General features: G+C 43.0%; 1 pseudogene; it reads right to left on the bottom strand.

The window, feature by feature from the left end:
• Positions 1-1,109: 1,109 nt before the first annotated feature.
• Positions 1,110-9,238, bottom strand: LOC146387091 (RNA-binding protein 15 pseudogene; annotated as a pseudogene).
• Between the last annotated feature and the right edge of the window lie 5,809 nt (positions 9,239-15,047).

Genomic DNA, 15,047 nt, shown 5'->3' on the forward strand with positions numbered 1-15,047 from the left:
GATTCATTCTTCCCTCTGCAAAAATATTCTTGGACACTTCTCAGATCATTTTTTCATGCTTGCATGGAGTATGTAGGATTTGCCCTTATGTTGTATAAGATGAAATGTTTTTTTGGTGGTCTCAAAAGCAGAGGATGGAGGCTGGTGAAAGAACAGATCAGTCACTTTGATATTGTTGTCTTCCATTATTTGTTAATCTTATATTGGTGTTCCCGATGTTTCAGTTTTTCACTCCATCGGGACAGAGCGGAGCCCGTCGTGCTCAACAATCATGGCCGATGCACTCTAAAGATGACTACACGGCAGGAGAAATGTTCTCCTCTTGCAGCAGCTGCCAGATTGAAGCAATTGGAGCAACTTTTCACTTCAGTTGCGCAAACATCTGGGAGCACACTCATAAACATTTTCTCCAGAATATCTCAGGCCTCATAGCTTAACCTAAAAAGGAATAACACGCTGGGAGTGATTTATAAAAGTGCAGGAGAAATTATAAACTCTGAGCTCGATGAGATGAAGAACACAACGCAGCCCCGGTGGTGAAACTGCACAGTTAGGTTCAATAAGTATTTGACGATGACACATTTTGCCTCTGTGCACCAACACAGAGGACACTAAACACATTTTTAAGAAAAGTATTGACATAACTGTTCATTTTACAACCATTTACCCCATTTTTAGAGGCTCGTGTCAACATGTTTAATCTTCCAAAAGCTTATAGATCCAACTGTGAGCCACACCTGTTCTCAGGTGTCCTCACTTTCACTACATCCTGATTTAGTTTGTTGACTTTTCTTGTCTACTCTCTGTAAAAGCCTGTAAAAGTCCCTCTGAAGTGAAGAATATTGTTGCTGCCTTTATTTGGCAAACGCAACGTTAGTTGTGCAATCATAAAGATGAAAGTGACCGTCTCCTATTTGTGTCAGAATGAACGTGTTCATCCTGCACACGGGAGACTGGATGTTACTTATGAGAAAATAGCTGAACTTTCCCCCCATATAAGCTACAAAACCTCTGTTTAATATCGCTCCGCTCAATGCTGCCCTCCGGAGGACTAACAGTGTAAAAGGTTCATCATTCAAACAAATACAAAATAAATACAGACAATCAGAAACGTTTAAAGAACAGCTGCCTTTATTCAAGCACAAAATCAGCTGATGTTCACATTATTATGAGAAACAATAAAAAAAACTTGGTGTCAATATGAAAAGTGCATTTTTTTAAAAATTTAATTAAGTTGTACTCACAGAGCCAGCGTCCCACAGTGTGACGTGGGCTTTTTTTTTTAAGCTGCAGACGGCTCATTCAGTCAAAAGGTGCTTTCAGAGGGCAAACCATGGGGGATGTTTTCATTCTTCTTTTCTTCTGTGTCGAGGGAATGACCTGAAACACTCAACATTTTGATTAGAAGCGTCTTTAAAACATGTTCAAAACAAAAAGAACTGGATTTTCACAAAGAAGGCCTAAAACTCAGTGAAACAGCAGAAACGTTTCCAGGTGTGCAGGTTTAGATTCAGAGCTGGAGGAGATGTAATAATACTCACACCAGTTGATATTTCTAATGATCACAAATGATGGCAAATTTCTTTGAAGTTAAAAGGCATGGTCCTGGGATACACTCACTCATTAATCATATAAAAGTTTTTGTTTTTCCACTTGATTTCAAACCGTTTCACTGAGTTTGCTCATTTTAATTTTATTTTGAAATACTTGTTTCAGGTAGTTTGTATTACTTTTTTTATTATTAATATGTGGAGGGTATTTATAAGACGGAAAAAACCCCAAATATTTTATCAACAGCTGACTCACAGTCACTCATGTGAACGTCCCAAGTTTAATAAACATGCATAAACTGTCTCCTCGGCCATTTCCCCCTTTATTTTCATTTAAATGTGACTTTTTAAATGGTTCAGTTCATTCTTGTTATGGTTTCCACACCTAATTTTAGTTCACTATAACAACATCAAGCTTCAGTCACCTTTATCCCTGCAGAAATCCAAGCGCCTGCACCTCCTCTGATTTAGCAAGCAATCCCGTTGGCATGAACCTTTGCACCAACTAAACCTGAAGCTGTAAAACAAAATTTGCACGCCTCATGTACCGCGGCGAGCAGGGCAGAATACAGTAAACTAAACAGACTGCCATCATAACGAGTAAGAACTGAGACTGTTGTGACTGACAGCACCTGCTGATGACTGATTGTACTGCAGGGCATCTATATCCATGATACACAGCACTATTTTCACTGGGCAATACTGCAAGTTTAGTACAAGCACAGCATTGTTAATACCAATACGTTTATCTTATAAAGGCAGCTTATGTAGAGAAGAGCAATGTGCAATGATTTATGAGATGAATCATCATCAATTTGCAAAATCTGAATAAATTTTACTGACCAACAAATCACTGTGATTTTTACTTTCCACAATAATTAGTTAATAATACAAATTTAAGACACACGTTTCAGCTTTTCATGTATTTTAAAACTGGAAAATGTTTAAGAAATTTTTCTAGTGTATGTCTGAGTTATAGTTTTTCATTTTCAGAACAAATATTTAGTAAAGTTCAGTGGGTTCATTCTGAACTCGGATGATGGAAAACAAAGTACTGCTCCTAGTATTCCAGTATCCATCCAATACCATCACTGGTATCAATACTATCATTATCTGGATCAGCCGCAGGCCTCTAACATTGACATCTTTCTCTCAGAGCAGGTAAGAGTACTTACAAATTATAATGGTCTTGAGATCTACTTTTCCCCATTTTTGTAATGTTTAGTTTAGTTTACCGTGTATTTGTATTATACATACATATATTCAGTTATTACAGTTTTGGATTTTCTTTACCTTCTATTTTTATTTTACTTTAACTTTACTTTCCGGAGTACGTTTGTTCATTTTAGAGCATTCACCAGAGAGAAGATTTCAGATTATCAGTGTCGATGCTACAATATAAACACTGAACTTTTGAAAGCAGTCGACTCACAGTGCTGTAGGCTTCCAAAGCCTCGTCAGGCAGGTTGTGCTAACAATTTTTACCAAATTCTAAAACTTTTTTTTAATTTTAGTTTTCAAAGTTCACAAAATTGTTTCTTTTTCAAAAGTCAATTTTTTTTTTTATACCTATTTTAGTTTTTAGTGAACTATAATAATCTTTCCTGCATTACATTGTCCTTCTGTGTCACTCAGAGACTCTCAGGCCTGCTGAAACATCGTTCTTTAGTGCACCTGAACCATTTCCATTTTCTTGGCTGTTCCCATTTACTCTATTTTATTTATTTATTTTACATCTATGAGTTTTACTCCTGCACATATATTTGACTTACTTTGAAAAATCAAGGTTTCATTTTTTACTGTAATACCAATTAAAGGAAACTACAGCACCGTCTCACTGAGATTAAACTTTACTCACATGTTAATGCACTCAAAGGGGCAGAGCTTAATTTTAAGTACCTTTTAAAATGAAATTAAATCTTTTGCTAGGTTACAGCAGTTTATGGGATGTAAAACCACAATTTGGTGAGACAACAGGAAAGAAACGTTCACCGACTGTCACTGACAGAAACTGTGACAATGTTAGCTCAACACTAATCTCTGGCTTTTATGCTTTTAACAAAATCAGAATTATTGTAATTTTACTGCATGTTAACTGATTTTTTTTGCTATTTTTTTCTCACCCCTCCACTTACCAGCTTTTACTTAAGCAACAATGTGCCTGTGGTGCTCTTTGACATTACAATACGTACCCGCTCGTGTCGTTGTGACCATCAGTATACGTTACCTGAGGGGTGGGAGCAGCCAGGAGGCGTAAAGCTGTTACGCTTCACGCCACCCCCTCCAGGGGACACCTTGAGCTGGAGCACCGTGCAGATACTTGGAGCTGAAGGGTAGCCGTCCCTTTTGTTTGAAGAACAACCAGGAAACTACGATGGGAGTCATCCTCTCGTCTCTGTGCTTTCATATGCAGTTTGCCACACAATCTTTTTAAAAGTGCATAAATCATCAGATCAACAAACCAACTAAAAGATTAGGATTCCCTGCTCAGGCCTCAACCGGGGCGATCTCTTGTCTCCACTGCGCTTCCTTTCCGATATTTGGCAGACGCCGTCTCACCGCCTCGACCTCCTCTCCGACAGGCTGAGGTAGCAGGTCTGGCCCTAGCACAGAGATCTTCTTCTTTAAAACTCCAATGCAAGAACAATAAGCAACTACACAAACACTGCTCCTGCTGCAGACGCTGAACAAACACACTGTGCACCAGTGCGCTGCTGGAACCAGATGAAGGGAGGAAGAAAAAGCTCCCGCTGAGAGACGAGCCCTGTTGAGAAACAGCTCTCAGATGAGCAGGTTCTGTGTCACACCTCCGCACGCACAAAGGCGACCGAGGAATAAGCCACAGGTCTGAGGAGGCACAGGGACTCTACATTTGTCTTTCCCAAACAGGCTGCACAAAGTATTCTAGCACCGCCAAATTTCAATCTGAATGAAGGTCATATGGAAAAGCTCTTCACAAGAGAGGTCACCGAACACATGTCGAGCATCACGAAAACACAGAACTGAGAGGCTTTCCCTCGATTCTCACACTTCCTCTCACGTCTGCCGGGAAGCCTCCTGCTGTCAAAGTGAAAGCCTTTTTTTTCCCCTTTTCTCTCTCTTTTTTTTTTAAAGACTTTCACAGAAAATTCCAAGAACAGAAAAAGGTCACAAAAGTTGTCTTCCGAGGCACTCGTGTTTCCCACGAAAGAGTAAATTTATTAAGACAAGATGTATGAAGTGCATGTTGCACTTTGCGTGTTTTTGCTGACAGGTATACTTCTTAGGCCCATGAGCATTGATGATCTCCATTTCTCTCTCTCTTCAGATATCCTGAGTATACAGCACAAATCACTCTTTATCCATTTGAAACACAGTACTCAAATCAAAGCATGAAAAACAATCATTATGAGTCCCTTTTTGAAGGCGGCAAGTATGGCCAGTTGAACATGGCCTCCGTTCCTCGTGTGTGTGGAAACGTACACCAAAGTCCTCTGATCGTACTGCAACATTTTCTTTTTTGGAAACTCACAATCAGGCAAAGAAGAAAAAAAAAAGACCTGTGCATGGCATACAGCTCTTCAGTTGGAGGTTACATCATTCTTTTTTTTAAAAAAAAAAAAACAATATGCTTTCTTAGGGTAGCAATTGTAATCAGCGAGTTAAAACATGACAAACGGAGTGAGGTATCTGATCAAACAATAAATGCTCAACTAAACTGTGGATAATTAAAAAAGAACAAAAAAAAAAAACACCACACAACGGAGAAGGGAAGGACACAAAAAGCAACCCCACACTGCAAAATAAGAGCCCGACAACACAGACTAGCCTTGTAAAATTTGCATTGAGACTGCGGGGGAGTTGATTTAGCTCGTTACTAAAATATTAAAAGATAAAGATAAGCAAAAAATTTCAAACACACACACGAAAAAAATCTAGTCCTTGGGTTTTGGACTTTTGGTCAATCAGGGAGCATTTTTCACAATTTCAGATGAATAATAATAATAATAATTTAAAGATTAATCAGCAGTTGGATCCTGATACGCCTTTGAGAAATGAAAGCTCGCAGAGCTTGCTGCTTGTGTCCATCCCCTCACAAACGGCTTGCTTGGTGAAAATTGTGAAAGCACCGATGACAAACCTCCACTTAGTCATAAAGTAACATGACTCATGAAACATGGCACACACACACACACACACACACACACACACACGCAACTACACATAAACACACAAAAGCACTGGTAATGTAAATTATACTTGAAACTCCTGATGCTCTCGTGTACCTTAACTTTACACATGAATATCCAGAAGGAGTGATGGAGTGATTTGGTCTGTTTAACTGCTCTTTCTGCTATAATTTGACGTCTTAAAGATCATTTACTGAAAGTTGGAATTTGGAAGTCTTCAAAAAAATTTTTACTTGGTCACAAAAAAAGAAAACCAAATACATACGAAAATCTGGTGTAGGTCAATTACTGGCCAACGGATAATGCTTTAAAGCAAATGGACTTCCTTAATCAAGAGAAGAAAAAAAACAAAAACACAGTGTACATGAGTTTGATTTCAATTACCAAAAATGAGGCTAAATGCTCTCTTCTGGATCTTCAGCTCATTGTTGTAGGCAGGAGTTGTGTGAAAAGCACATAAAGGACCTGTTCTTTTTAAACGATAAGGCAACACACACAGTACTGATTCACAGACCTGTAGTTCACTCTGGACTCACCTTAGGATAGTACCTTCAGGTAATGTGCAGTTAATCTAAATATCTAAATAGTAAAGGCAACATTTCACCTGATTTAACAATCAAATTCATCAACTTATAAAAATGTACTTAATTCAGTTTGACTTTAATTTTATAAACTTTCACCAGGATGAAATAGAAGCAGGTTAGAGAGCTTAAAATCTGCATCCTGCTGTTTGTCTCCTGCACTGCTTTAATACCACTTCTTCTCCCTGTGTTTACATCTCACAGTTTAACAGTTTTGAGTGTGACATGACACATGTTGTTGTTGTTTTTTTGTTTTTTTTTCATGATGCTCCTCTGATAATAACCATTACCAAGTAGTCATCCTCTGATTTGGCAAAGGCTTTGGCAGAGGCATCCAAGAACTGCTGGGAAAACTCACATGGGGGAAAAGCGTGTAGTACTCCTCCGTGGTCCTTGTCACGGCCGCCCCCAGCGGGGAGGCTGATGATACCTGCCGCCTCTTTCTGCTTCAGGTAGGACACCAGGTTCTTCAGGGGTCTCTCGGTGGAGTTGACGGCGTCCTGGGCACCGCTGTCGTCGGATTTCCAAGGCAAAGCGAGGAGGATGGCGTGTCCGCTGGAGCCGGCGGCCTTGATGCGACGGGAGACCTCGTCCAACTTCGGCTGGTCCAGGCGCAGGCGCTGGCTGATCTTCAGTTGGGAAACTTGGCCCCCTTTAGAGCCGTCCACCAGCAGACTGGCAGCCACCTTCATGTCCCCTTCCAGCAGGTGCAGTGAGGTGGGGAAGCTGCTATTCTTCAGCAGGAGGACGCCCTGCCAGACCTGACTCAGCTTCTGTTTTTCAGCATCTGGGTCAGGCTGCTGACCGGGTTTGGAGGAGTTCGTAGAGGAGGAAAGAGGTTCTGAGCGGTCCTCCTTCTTCGCTGGGCTCTTGGAGGAGTCACTGACTTTGTGTTTGCGCCCCTTCTCGGAGCCGGAGCGTGGCTCTGATGGGCTGCGTGTTCTCCTTTTTTTGTCCACAAACCCAGCGTCCAGGCTGTTCTTCCTGTCTTTGACTGGGGAGGTTCTGCCAGAGCGAGGCAAGCGTTCGGGGTCACTGTAGCGCCCCCCATCTCGGCTGCTCCCTCCCGGGCTGCGGTCCAGAGAGCTGCCATGACGCCGCAGACCAAAGTTACTGCCGTCAGGAGAGTGCTCCAGCCGCCAACCGTCATCTAAAGGTCTCTTTGTGCGGGACAAATCTCTGCTTTGCAACTCCCGCTCCCGTTCTAGTGACCAGCTCTCATGGGAGCGCCTGTCCAGACGGTCTGCCGGGTCAAAACCTCGCATCCTCTCGTGTGCACCGAGGCCAGACCATTCAGCAGGGTAGAGATCCCGGTCTCTGAAGCGAGCAGGAAGTGGAGGGGACCGCTCTCTCGCTCTCACTGGATCAGAAAGGCGGTGTGAATATGGCTCGGTGGCTAATTCATAGTGTGGCAGGGGGAGAGGAAGCTGCGTATACTGCTGCTGCTGGTAGCGAGTCTCTGCTTCTGCAAAGTCCACTCTGAGTCTCCTGTCGGGGCCACCGAGAGGGAAGCCACGCATGTGAGTATACCCAGCCTGAGCAGCATCCAGGCTCTCATACTGGATATAAGCCCACGCATCACCTTTCCTGTAGTCTATAGTCCTGATGGTCCCGAAGCGGTCAAACTCTTTGGCAAGTGCAGCAAGTGGAACCCAAGGCCCGAGCCCCCCCACCCACAGCCTGGTCGAGGGCGTAGGTTTCCCATATCCTATTTTAATCGGGCTGTGGCCCAAGATTTTCCCAGCCATGGCCACTTTGGCCCTATGAGCCATGTCAAGGTTCTCAAACTTGATGAATCCATATGTGTTGCTCTGGCCTCTCACTGTGCGCTTAATGTCCACCTCTGTAATCACTCCAAACCTGTCAAACGCCCTTCTCAGGTCACTCTCCGTCACAGTCACGTCCAAATTGCCCAAAAACAAAGTCCTGTTTGCCCTCTGGTCGTCCTCGGGGCTCAACATGTCCTCATCGCGGAAACACTCGGGAATGTAAGGCGGTCTGTTTCTGCCTTCATACACGGGAAAATCTCTGTCTCTGTCCACGTCTCTGAGGTGAGGAGGCGGCAGAGGGGGAGGGGGCAGACGGCCCAGAGCCAGCTGCTGTAGCCGGTAGTCTCTGAACCCCATGCCTGTGGGAGACAGAGCTTTCTGAGCGTGTAGGGGTCTGTGTCCCGCGGGGAAGCCGTCTTTAGCAACGGGGGAGCGGCTCCTCCGTCTGCTCATGTAGACTGTCTCTATTTTCAGCGGCCGATCGTACAGCACCAGCTTCCCGCGGGCGTGTTTGGCAGCCCGGGCGTCATCGGGTCGCCTGAAGTTCACAAACGCGACCCTCTCGTCGTTTTCTCGGGTCATTTTAACGCTCACGTCCCCAAACTTCCTGAACTCGTGGAACAGGCCGTCCTCTATTTCCTCGTCGTTGAGCTGGGAGCCCAGCTCGCTGATTTTCAAAGTCTTGTACTCACTTCCTGGGTTTGACGGAGGCCTTGGGTCGCTGCGTGAACCCGGCCTGGAGGATTCCGCGGCGAGGTCAGCGCCACCGTGCGGCTTGTTCCCGGAAACAACTCCGTAGTCGTAACCGCTGCTAGTCCGACTGGATGTGCTGTGTCCGTCCGAATCCCTCAGGTCTCTTTTGTCGTTGTGTAAGCTCCTCCTGGATGAAGAGCCGCTGTAAGCAGAGCCGTTACCCGTGTTGCCGCTAACCGCCGACAGGGCTCCGCTCTTCTTGCTGCTCAGGTGGCTTCCTCCTCGGTCTCTGCTATCATCCAGCGCCCGGGAGCGCTTCTTCATCGGCGATCGCTCTTTCCCCTTCATTTCTAAAAGTCTGATCCACTTTAATGAACTCTACTACTGAAATCGAGCTGAACTTAAAGCGCTTCCCACTGCACTCTCAGGCGAGCAACGTAAGCGCCATGTTGGATTACTTGCACTACTGTACAGGAAGTCCCGCCTACCTTCCTATAAAACAAGCCGATTGGCGCCGTGGCTTGTCAATCCATAAAAAAGGAAACCAGCTCACCTATTATAAAAGAGGGTGCGGCTGTGCTGCTGAGGTCAAAGTACAGTCCTGCAGGCAGAAGCTTATTTTAAAACAGGTTGTGGGATTATGGTTGAAGCACTGCATAAACAGAAGAGGCCCAAAGCAAGCAACACTTGGCTTTTAGATTACTATAACTTTCATTTTCTTATTGAAATATAAAATAAAAAATCATATATATTTTTTTATATTTTGAAGATTTAGTTTAAAAGTGGCGTAATGTCTGCACAGGAAGGCTCCAGGTGCCCTTGAAGTAAGGACACTGATTTTGTGATATTGTGTAATACCAGACAGGAAAACAGTGGCGGTGGGGGGGGAGGTGGGCTGACTGCCATAATACGTAGAGCTAGGATCAAACAAGTTATTTGCATCCTGCGGTGCTGTGTCTGAAATAGCCCGGTAGGTGCAGCTGGTCATTGCCCCTATTCGAAGAACAGAGTTTTAGAAATGTGATGAGCTGAGGAGACAGTTTTTAGATTGAAGTGCACGCTTTAACCGAGAGGTAACTTGCAGGATAATCTGTAAGATTTGAATAGTCTGATTTTCTAAACCGTAATCACACTTTCATTTCTGGCCTTTAGGTATGATGAGAACCAATCAAGAACCTGATCTGTTAAACCGAGTGAATCAGATATTTTCAGTATCCTCTTTCCTTCAGATTGCTCGTGTTAAATGTCACAGTCTGTGGCGATTTCTTAGACTGTTCAGTCTGCTAGTTATTGTAAGCACAATTTATTCGCCATTAGAAGTGCAAACTGTGCTTTAAGAAGTGAACAGCGGTTAAAATCCGTTTATGTCCGTCCGTCTGTGACTTGCTGGCCCGCTGCATGCTGAACACAGAAACACCACCAGAGGGCAGAGAAGCGTCTTTTAACATCTTCAGTGAAACAGGAAATCAAAGAACAGACTGTCTCTATAGCAGAAACCTTTGGGTATCAGTGGTAGAAACAGCTCAGCTGGAAACATTTTCATGTCTAGTTACTCTTCTATACTACTCCAAGCAAAATATAAAACCATTATATCCTCCTGAAACCCAGCCTGTTCATTTATGTCCTCTGTAATGGACTTTTTAGGTCCATTTGAGCTAACGCACCAAGTCCAGGAAATCCAGGTCTTTCCAGTGATTTCTCATGCATTTCAGTGGCTTCTTTTAGCTCCAACGAGACAGGAAATCACAAAAAATTAACTGAAAGATACTTTTTTCCTTCCGTTCTCAGGATGATATTACATTTCTATTCTTAATTTAATTGTTACTGTAGTAGCTCTATGTTACTCTCTTCCTGGGAAGATGTTTTCCACTTGTGATTAATCTTCCTCACTGTCGAATGATGTTCACACTTGCTGATGATCAATTCATCAAATGCATTTAGCAGCACCTAGCTGCTACTTACACTCTTCATTCATGCGGATGCAGTCAGGATGTGCTCAGTTTCACTGGACTGCAGAGAGTCCTGTGAAACGTTTTGGTCACATGATTGTAGCTCCTACTAAAATGAGATCACCATCTTCCACATTATTCCTATTATGTGGGATTCATTGTTAACATTGATAACACAGAGAGATAAAACCCTGAGGCACGTATGTAGGGCACTCCCACGTGTAGGATTACAGGCATAATGACAGCAGGGCGGGAAATGGTTGTGCAGTTATTATGAACAGAAAAGCTTTCAGTTTCAAAGCATCTCCAACCACTTTCTTCATGCTCATTCAAATATAAATCCATGCCTAGCTACAGTTACATCATTAACTGTTTGCTCTGTCCAGCCTATCTCCAAATAAACAAATCCTCATTTTAGGTCATAATATTCAAATGACACATAATCATGTCTTTTTGCTACATTTAAACCTGTATATTTATTTTTTTTCACAGTGAGTTTGACCTGATTATTTGCAGCACCAACTGTGTTGCACCAACAATACTTTTTTTTTTTTGTTAAGTGTGCTTTGCTGCAGGGGTATTTTAAAAGGATTATGTTGTCCAAAAAAATGGGGACAGGAGCTTTGTCCTCAACCCTGTGAGCTGGACAGGCCCCTGTTTGAGAGGCCATCTGGTGAGGTTCTTCCACGGAGAGTCACATGTCCCCTCACAGGTCCAGCAAGGCAATCTGCTGTCCAGTATTAAAATTGGTTTAAGAGTGTCTACAAAAACAGCATGAGTGGAGAAGTGTGGTGCCTCTAATCATTGAAGTAGAGCAAATAAATGACATATAAACAGTGGCAATGGGTTAAAAGAGATTTTGTTGTAGCATGAACATGTTCATACCGCAAAATAAGCAGCTGGAAACAGCAGTGTTGTCAGTAAGCGTTATATAAAGTGTTTGCCAAATTAAATCATTTTAGGTCAAATTTCCCAAAGCTGCCACTACAAATTCACAGAAATATTAAACCTCGACCACAGTGAAACAGATACGAGGTTCATCTGTTAATAACCCCTGAAAACAGAACTGCGTACCAAGGTTTTTGTTAATGAGCTGTCAAAGGGTAAATCTGGATTAGCGGAGGGGAAAAAACAGCTTTTAATGAGTTTCTATTTTTGTGTGTTGCTTTTAGGTGAACATCGCGACCTGATCCACTGCTCCACAGCTTTCATCTGAAGCAGATGCTTGGTAACAGATCTGCCTGTGCTTTTTCGGCATCCACCAACCAAAGGACAGCCGGCCTTTCACCTGTGTAACCTGAGCCAGCATGGATGGAGTCATGATGAATTTCCAATCTTCAATAGAAACTCAATCCCACTGATGTCACTGAAATCACAGTCCTCTAATGAGACCTATCATTATGTCTGATTAATATTAATTAGTGAAAACCTTCTCACACAGCAGATTTTGAGTAAAATATGTGTAAATAATTTTTTGGAAAAAATATCTTGGAGTGAGCGCTGCACTAAGTCTGTCAGAGCTAAGCATGACCCACTTTCTCCTGTGTCCTGTGAACACCTGCACGACACCAGCATATCCCCACGCACTCATGCACAGGCAGCAGTTAATGCTGCCTCAACAGAGAATAATGTAAGAGCTAATAGTACGAGTCATGTGCATTTGCTGTGTTAAAGATACACCTGAATTATGACTTGCATGAAAACAGCTTTGTTTGATTGTGTTAATAGACGACTTGTGTCTTGTTTTTTGCCCAAAAATAATCCAGCAGAATTAGTGAAATGTCAAACATGTGGACAATCAGTTACTTTGACAAGCCTTTTCACACCTTTTAAATGTGTCCATACTCACTCGCCTACAGTAGAAATGTCAGTGATCGTGTAAGCATGTTTATTCAAGCGCTTGTACCGAGAATAATGGGCTGTGTAAACGAGACCACAGAGCCCAGTGCAGGGTGAAGCTTTTTTTTAGCAGCTCAGAGTGACCCAGACAGCGCAAACCACGAACGAAGAAACAGCAGGGAGGGAGGGGGGAGAAAGAAAGGGATGGGACAGGGGGAATATAAATGAGACTAGAGTAAGGGAAAAGTACTGGGCGGATGTGGTGTTGCAGATGCATAATGCCTGAGCACATGTGAGTGGGTGTTGGGGAGCAGCAATGAATGCTGCGAAACAGCAGGGAGACGACGTGGAGTTGGAGACGACTGAAGGTGAACAGCAGAGAGGAGCAGAGATGTGTTGCGAGAGGGTGCTGACGTCAGGCACCAACGGTCGAGAGAAACAACAAAAAAAAAACCAAAACAAACAGGAGATATGTTGTTTGAGGAAAAGGTTTTAAAGCGAGGTTTTTTAAGGTGAATGGAAGGACAGTGAGAACAATCGCTGATCATAAAAAGGTCCAGTGGTTAAGACAAAGAGGAACATAAGACTGGAAATAAACTGTGTTTGTAACACCACAGTGAAATGTTTTGATTTTTTCAGCTAATTGCTTGTTTGGAATCACCTTGCTGGTGAGCAAATACTATGTTATGCCTGTCAAACAGTGTTATCTTTAGAATTTGTTAGGTAAAGAAATGAAACGAATGATGTGTTTCTGTGACAGGTGGGGTAGCAAAGTGCCCCACCTGTACTGACACATAACACTGGTTTATTCCTTGAGTTAGGGGGCCAACATTAGGGGGCCAAACTAAATTTAGACACAGGTTTAGAGAATAAACACAATCAGACAAGGAAGGAAGTAAACCTAAACACAAGATACAAACATGCATGAACTTCAGCACTAAAACACAACCAAGACTAAAAGGCTGAGCAAACTGAGTGCACCTGTACAATAAACACAGCTAAGAAATACAAAATCAGAAAGCAACCAGAGCACCTGGACATGAACTGGAATCTTGAACTCCAGGCTGATCAAAAGTCCTGGATCATGACAGTATCAGGATATGGTGCATATAAAGAACAATGCTGAATCTACATGGGACTATTGGTTCATTTGCTAACAAGAGAGGGCAGCAGCAGCACTGTGACAAAAGTCCCACAGGGCTGCAAGGCTGCTGATGCAGGCTTAATAACCCTCAACCCCTAAAGACCAATCGTAAAGCTGAGTGGAACCCTGCTGTCCAGTTAGCAGATGGCCTGCAGCAGAAACTGAAGCTGCGTAGCTTTGGTCAAGGGCAGCTGAGCATCAAACATTTATTTTACAGTTAATGTCCTATGCCTTATAAGTCATCATAGGATTCCTATTATCTTCCACAAGGCCAGGTGAGGTAAATGTTCTAGAAGCTAAAGCGGGTACAGCCACTTTGATGATTTACAGTTTTGATTTAACACAGATTCGAGGTTCATTCCTCTCCTTCTTACGGGATGCCACTGGAACTTCAGTTTGCAAACCGGAGAAAGCAAAGTATGGGGGTGAGGGGATGCAGGAAAGAGATGGCAGAGATGAGGCTTGTCTGTCATATGATCCTGGGGTTGCTGTGGCAACTGCTCCCAGTAGTCAGATGAAGGTGTGTCAAGAGCATCGTCAAGTGAGAAAAAAAGGAGAAATGCGTGAGAGCGAGCTTGTCTTGTGTATTTTGATTCCGCCTTAACCAAGTCTGCCACACAAGAATAAACCTGCTTCTCTTACACTACAAAGGTCATGTTCTACTTTTTTGTGTGTGTCAATTAAAACTGTTAAACAGGATTCTGGCCTCCGACAGAGTTTAAAGGCAGGTAATTACACTCATTTCCTATATTCAATCAAAATAGAATAATAATAATCGAATAATGTCTTATTATTAATGATTATAATCATTAACAACAATCCTTCCATTTAAAAAGAATCTGATAATGATGCAGACACGTCAAAGTTAAAGCACAGGAAGCGGACATGTGGGAGCAAAAATAAATCCATAAACTCAGCATGAAAAATGGCCTCTCAATACTATCTTCTCCCCCTATCTCGGTGGTAATAAAGAATATTCTGCTGGATGGTGCATGATTTATGGTCCCCTGGGTGACTCGGTCTGCTGCAGTCGTGTCGCACGTCCATGTCTCAATAGAGAAATGACCACCCACCTCATGACTTACAGTTTCATCACAGAGATAAAGCTATTAGTCTGAGATTACTGCAGTGGAGTCCATGTTGGGAAATATTAAAAATAATCTCTGTGTGAATAGTTACTGGGTATTTTTACGTTCCTAAACTGGGTTTTACTGACTTTTACATTCATTTCTGGACAAGAAGGCAACAATAACACCTCATCGCCTCAGCCTGAGGTACATGTCTAACAGGAACAAACGCATCAGCCCAGAGTCATGCAGAGGATCCAGTCTGGTTTCCAGCTGATGCTGAGTC

This window comes from Perissodus microlepis, chromosome 5 (assembly GCF_051167445.1).
Source record: "Perissodus microlepis isolate ML-2025 ecotype Zambia chromosome 5, ASM5116744v1, whole genome shotgun sequence".
Taxonomy (NCBI): Eukaryota; Metazoa; Chordata; class Actinopteri; order Cichliformes; family Cichlidae; genus Perissodus; species Perissodus microlepis.